General features: G+C 43.5%; 1 pseudogene; it reads left to right on the top strand.

The window, feature by feature from the left end:
- The first annotated feature begins 5,540 nt into the window (after nt 1-5,540).
- LOC134930353 (5S ribosomal RNA) lies at nt 5,541-5,660 on the top strand (annotated as a pseudogene).
- Nucleotides 5,661-6,337: the final 677 nt, after the last annotated feature.

Genomic DNA, 6,337 nt, shown 5'->3' with positions numbered 1-6,337 from the left:
TATACAGGATGCATAACTGCATATACCTATTGCCATGTCGCATCAGCAGTATCTGCAGTTTGCTATTGGAAACCTCCTCTATCAGTTCCAGGCTCTGCCATTTGGACTGGCTATGGCTCCTCGGATTTTCACCAAGGTCATGGCCGTAATGACTGCCGGTCGCCAGGGAGTCAGGATCCTGCCATATCTGGATGACTTGCTGATTCTGACAAACTCCCACGATGTCCTACTCTGTCCTCTGCAACTGACAGTAAGCTTCCTACAAGCCCATGGGTGGCTCATCAATTGGAAGAAATCCTTGCTGGTCCCAGCTCTGAGCATGGTGCACCTGGGGGCACTTCTGGACATACACAGTCAACTACTGTTTCTGTCTTCAGAAAAAGTCCTGAGACTTCAAGACAGGATAAGATGCTTCATTTGTCGCCCCTGAGTGTCAATACACTCGGTAATGCAAGTACTTGCCCTGATGGTATCGGCATTTGACATGGTAGAGTACGCTCAATTTCATTCTCGCACTCTGCAGAGGTTAATCCTTGCCAAGTGGGACAACCTATCTCATCAGATCATATCTCACATGATCACTTTGACTCCGGAGGTTCATCTGTCACTGACTTGGTGACTACAGGACCAGCAGTTGAGCAGGGGCCATCCCTTCTGGATCCCTAGCTTGGTCTTGCTGACAGCGGACACCAGTCTGAGGGGATTGGGAGTGGTGTTGGAGCAACACTCTTTTCAGGGTTGCTGGACCAAGGAGGAGTCACTCCTCCTAATAAACATTCTGTAGTTGCGAGCAGTGTTCAATGTGCTATCTCTCACCCTGCCTCTGGTACAGAACAGGCCTGTTCAAGTATGATCGGACAACACCACCACGGTGGCATACATAAACCATGAAGGCAGCACTTGAAGCTGCATGGCAATGATGGAAGTGTCAAAAATCCTTCGTTGGGCGGAACTTGGTCGGCAGTGTTCATTCCAAGCATCCTGAACTGGGAAGCGGACTTACTCGGTAGCCAGGATGTGCATGCCGGCGAGCAGAATCTTCATTCAGAAGTCTTTCAACTCCTAGTGTACAAGTGGGGCCTTCCAGATGTCTCGACACAAGCAACCGGTCTTTGGATCAAGGACCAGGGATCCTCAAGCAGCATTCGTGGATGCACTGGCAATTCCATGGAACTTTCGTCTGCCTTTTGTGTTCCCTCCAATGTCACTCCTGCCCAGGGTCCTGCGGAAATTCAAACAAGAAGGAGGATTTCTACTTCTAGTCACTCCAGCATGGCCCAGACAGCATTGGTTCTCAGACCTGCAGTGTTTATCAACAGAGCATCCTCTTCTACTTCCTCAGTGCCCAAACCTCCTCGTACAGGGCCCTTGTCTTTATCCATACCTGGCCATCCTGGCTTTGAGACATGGCTCTTAAAGCATCACTCCTGAGAGCCAAACGATTCTCAGGGGCGGTCATCCAAACTATGTTAAAAGCCCATAAACTGGCTTCAGCTTGGATTTATTACAGGGTCTGGAATTTTTACTTCACCTGGTGTGCTAATAAGAATTATGATGCATACAGATTCAGAACTTCCAGAATTCTGGCTTTTCTGCAAAGAGGCCTTGACTTAGGCCTTTATCTGACCTACCTCAAGGTTCACATATCTGCCTTGTTGGTATGGTTTCAGAGAAAAATTGTGCCTCTACCTGACATTCATACATTCACTCAAGGTGTCTTATGGATTCAGCCTCCCTGTGTCCCTCTTGGTGCTCCATGGGATCTGTCGGTTATCCTGAATACCCTGTAAGAATCTCCATTTGAACCTCTTGAGATGGTGGACCTTAAATGGCTCACTGCCAAGGTCTTGTTTTTACTGGCTATTGCATCTGCTAGAAGGGTGTTGGACTTAGGTGCATTGTCCTGTCATCCACCCTTTATAATATTTAATTGTGACCGGGCAGTTCTTAGAACTTGAAAAACAATAGGGAAGCACTATTTAATCTGTTAGTAGATTTTATTATATAATATTTTATCTGTACACCCCACCAAGTCTCAAGCAGAGCAGCACCTCACCACCCAATTAAGGTGCGCAAACCAGGGCCCCCTTCCCTCTGCAACCGATGCACTCATACATGTTCCCTATTGTTTTTCTTGTATCTGGTAAAAAAGGGGGTTGAAACCAATTACCCCAGGGAAAGCAGCTCTTTTGTCTGTTTAATAACGGCGCCAGGATTTTTGCTTGTTCTTAGAACTTGCCCAGGTTATATACCTAAGGTGGTGTCATCTTTTCACCTTAACCAAGAGATTGTGGTTCCGACCTTTATCTCTTCTGATTTGTCCTCCAAAGAGCGGTCTTTGGATGAGGAACGGGATCTCTGTATATATGTGGAGAGGACTGCCTCAATCAGGGGGTCAGACTCCCTTTTTGTCTTGTTTGGTTTTTACAAATGTGGCTGGCCTGCGAATAAGCAAACCTTGGCCAGATGGATTAGAATAGTGATTGCACAAGCTTATGCGCAGGCTGGTCTCCCAGCTCCTGCTGCTAGTAATGCCCATTCTACTTGGTCTGTTGGACATTCTTGGGCGGCTTGCTGTGGTGTGTCTGCAGAACAATTGTGCAAGGTGGCTATGTGGTCCTCTGTGATCATGTTTATTAGGTTCTATGCCTTTGATTCTTCTGCCTCCCAGGATTCTTCCTTTGAATGCCTGGTTCTCATACCTGCTAAGGCGCACCCCCTCCCTTGAGGAACTGCTTTAGGACATTCGCTGTGGAAGCCAATGTAACCTGCTGCAGAAAAGGAGAGTTATGGTATACTTACCATTGTTAACTCTCTTTCTGCGAGGTACATTGGGTACCACAGGGCACCCGGCCTGATGTACCTAGCTTCTGTGGGTTTGTATGGCATTAGCCGCTGGTACTTCCCCCTGTCGTGAGAATGTGGTTTGATGTGACTAACATCTACCTTCTCTATTACCTGCTCCTGCATTGGAATGGTTAACAAAACTGAGCTCGCAGTGCCTGGAGGTGGGGTTATAGTAGAGGCCTCAATGCATCCTGGGACAGTCTAAAGCTTTAGCCTGTTGTTGCCTCTGGATCAAGATCCACTCTACCCCCCGATGTTTCCCTGTTGAACCCAATGTACCTAGCAGAAAGAGAGTTAAAAATGGTAAGTCTACCATAACTCTCCTTTTGTGGATCATACAGTATTCAGTGTGTCTTCATTTTGAATGTGTTCTGGAACCAAGCATATGCAACAATAGGCAATGCAGCGATAAGTAGTATCATCATTTTTATTATAAGAAGGTACAGTTGTATAAATAAGGCTGCATAAAAAGCATTAAATTAATACAATAATTTTTAAATTAACACCTAAGCAACACACACTGTATTAATGTATAGCTGCAATCCAATTAGAAATCAGGTGTGTTTTATTTAACACAAATCACTGCAATAGACTTTAAGAAAAATGTTGGCATATACATTTTTTTAATTTTTTTCCAGAGACTGCTTTTAATGATTTATGACACTATAATGACAGTCACATGGTACATAATGTAGTAAGCAAAAATAATTTGGGAAACACATTTGAGCTCTCTCTGCACTATGACATCTTCCTTCTTTATGCTGATAATAAGAAAGATAAATATTTGATACATTCTTAAAAGGTACTTAACTTTATAAGATATATATATAACATCCCCCTCAATCTGGGGATGGAGGCCTGCAGAGAACTTATGACCACTAGTGGATCATACTTTAGCCCACTGGCGGACTACATGATGCTTCTGATCAGATTAATTCTTAATAAAAACTATTTTTTGTTCAAAAATAGTTTTTTCTTGCAGAAACAAGGGACGGCCATGGAGTCCAATATGGCCCCTTCGTATGCCAACATTTTTATGGCGACATATGAGCGGGCACACATCACAGGGAATCTGATTTTTTGTCACTTTTTGTCTTTCTATGTGCAATACATAGATGATCTTTTGTTCATTTGGCAAAGTGGTGAGGACTCACTGTTAGCATTTATTGATCATCTCAACTCACTCCCAGGTACAATACAGTTTAGTCTTACATTTAGTAGACAGTACATCAATTTTTAGATGTCACTATCAGGAAAATAAGTAACAAGATTGTCACCACCATTTACAGCAAAGAATCGGATAGAAACACCCTTCTCCTTTCCTCCAGCTTTCATCCTGCACCCCTTAAAAGGGGCTTACCATTCTCACAACTTTTGAGGGTGGATCGCATCACCTCTGATGTTTCTCAAATACCAGTGGTACTTGCATCCATGAGCCAAAGGTTTCTGACCGTGGATATCCGCAAAAGGAAATTGATTTTGCTCTTGCCAGGATCGGACAGACCAAAAGAAAAGAATTACTTTGCAGAAAGGATGGTCCCTCTAATAAGGAGAATGACAGATTACATTTTTGTAGTATGTACACCATTGCTTCCATCTTCATATGCTCTAAAATTCATGAACACTGGCATCTGATTTCCAGTGATCCAGTTCTCACTAAGGAATTAACTAACCCCCCCCCCCCCCGTTTTGCTTACAGACGGGGACCCAATCTTAAAGATCTGTTAGTTGTCACAGATTTTTCTAAAAGGAAGATGAACAGAGCCACAAATTCGTTGACACCGAAAACAGGGGTCTTCAGATGTACTGGTTGCCTCAATTGTCATTTCTTACTACTTGATCAACCCATTGGATCATAAGGAGTACATTATCAGACAAAGGCTAGACTGCAATAGCAAGTTTGTGGCCTATATACTTAGATATCCGTGTAACCTACTATATGTGGGAAAGACCAGCAGAATGTTGAAAGAACGCTTGAGTCAGCACAGCTCTTCAATTAAGAAGAGTCTTACTTAAACAGCTGACCCAAAGGACTTCACCAACTTACCTGTGGCTAGGCATTTCAGTGAAGCATGTCACACTATCAATTAGCATAAATGTTGCATTATTGATCAAATACCCCCCTTACAAAGAGGTGGAATCCGCAACAGACTTTTACTGCAAAGGGAATTACAGTGGATTCACAGGCTTAAAACTTTGGCCTCTTGTAGACTTAATGAAGAATTTCAACTTGGAGGTTTTCTCTAATGATGACACAATCCCATTATTTCCATTATTTTTCGGTTTATTTTCTTGAGATACCGCCATGTGTACTGTTATAATATTATCGTTACTTGCATGCAATCTCTGATGTCTGCTGACACCGCTGTTTGTCAGCCTTGATTATGAAAAGAATTTCTCATGACACCGCCGTGTGTCTGATTTTAATATGGACACTTGAGTCCTTTTGTGACATCCTAATTTATAATTCTTTTGTTTGAGTATGACGCTGGGAAACATCCACCTTTTGCATGTTCTGCCACTTCAGCTCATTACTCGTTCCACTCTGCACTGTGGCCAACACCCTAGTCCCCTTTGGCCAACATCTTCTCAGGACCACCTGTATGTCTTGGTATGTCTTGACTCCTGCTATGTAGTCACAGATGTGCTTGGCAGATCTGACCATTAACAGACTTACACTGAGTAGATGTGATCCATACAGACACACCACACTGGGAAACCTCCAATCCCTTCTGAACTTGGAAATTAAGCTGTGTTGGGCCCAGTCAGTACCAAGCTTGGTGACTGCCTGGGAATACTGGGTGCTGTATTTCACTCCGTTTACTCCATCCATTGACCTGTGAAATGGCTTTTTACTTTGCACCTCGTTATTACTTAAATTTAGAGATGTGCAGCGGGCACTTTTTGTGTTTTGGTTTTGGATCTGGATCCTCGCTCGTGTTTGGATCTGGATTGGTTTTGCCAAAACCACCCTTTCGGGTTTTGGTTTTGGATCTGGATGATTTTTAAAAAAAGCACAATAACAGCTAAACTCACAGAATTTGGGGGTCATTTTGATCCTACTGTATTATTAACCCCAATAACATTAATTTCCACTCATTTTCAGTCTATTCTGAACACCTCACAATATTGTTTTTAGGCCAAAAGGTTGCACCGAGGTCACTGGATGACTAAGCTAAGCGACTCAAGTGGGCAGCAAAAACACCTGGCCCATCTAAGAGTGGCACTGCAGTGGCAGACAGGATGGCAGATTTGAAAAATAAGCCCCAAACAGCACATCATAGAAAGAAGAATAAGAGGTTCTATGAGGTAACTGGATGGCTAAGCAAAGCAACATAAGTGTGCGGCACAAACACCTGGCCCATCTAGGAGTGGCACTGCAGTTGCAGACAGGATGGCAGATTTAAAAACTAGGCCCCAAACAGCACATCATGCAAAGAAGAAAAAGAGGTGCAATGAGGTAGCTGGATGGCTAAGCTAAGCAACACAA

The sequence above is a fragment of the Pseudophryne corroboree genome, chromosome 5 (assembly GCF_028390025.1).
Source record: "Pseudophryne corroboree isolate aPseCor3 chromosome 5, aPseCor3.hap2, whole genome shotgun sequence".
NCBI classification, from domain to species: domain Eukaryota; kingdom Metazoa; phylum Chordata; class Amphibia; order Anura; family Myobatrachidae; genus Pseudophryne; species Pseudophryne corroboree.
Note: the sequence above shows the minus strand (reverse complement) of the source record. Positions and strands in the feature narration are given on the sequence as shown.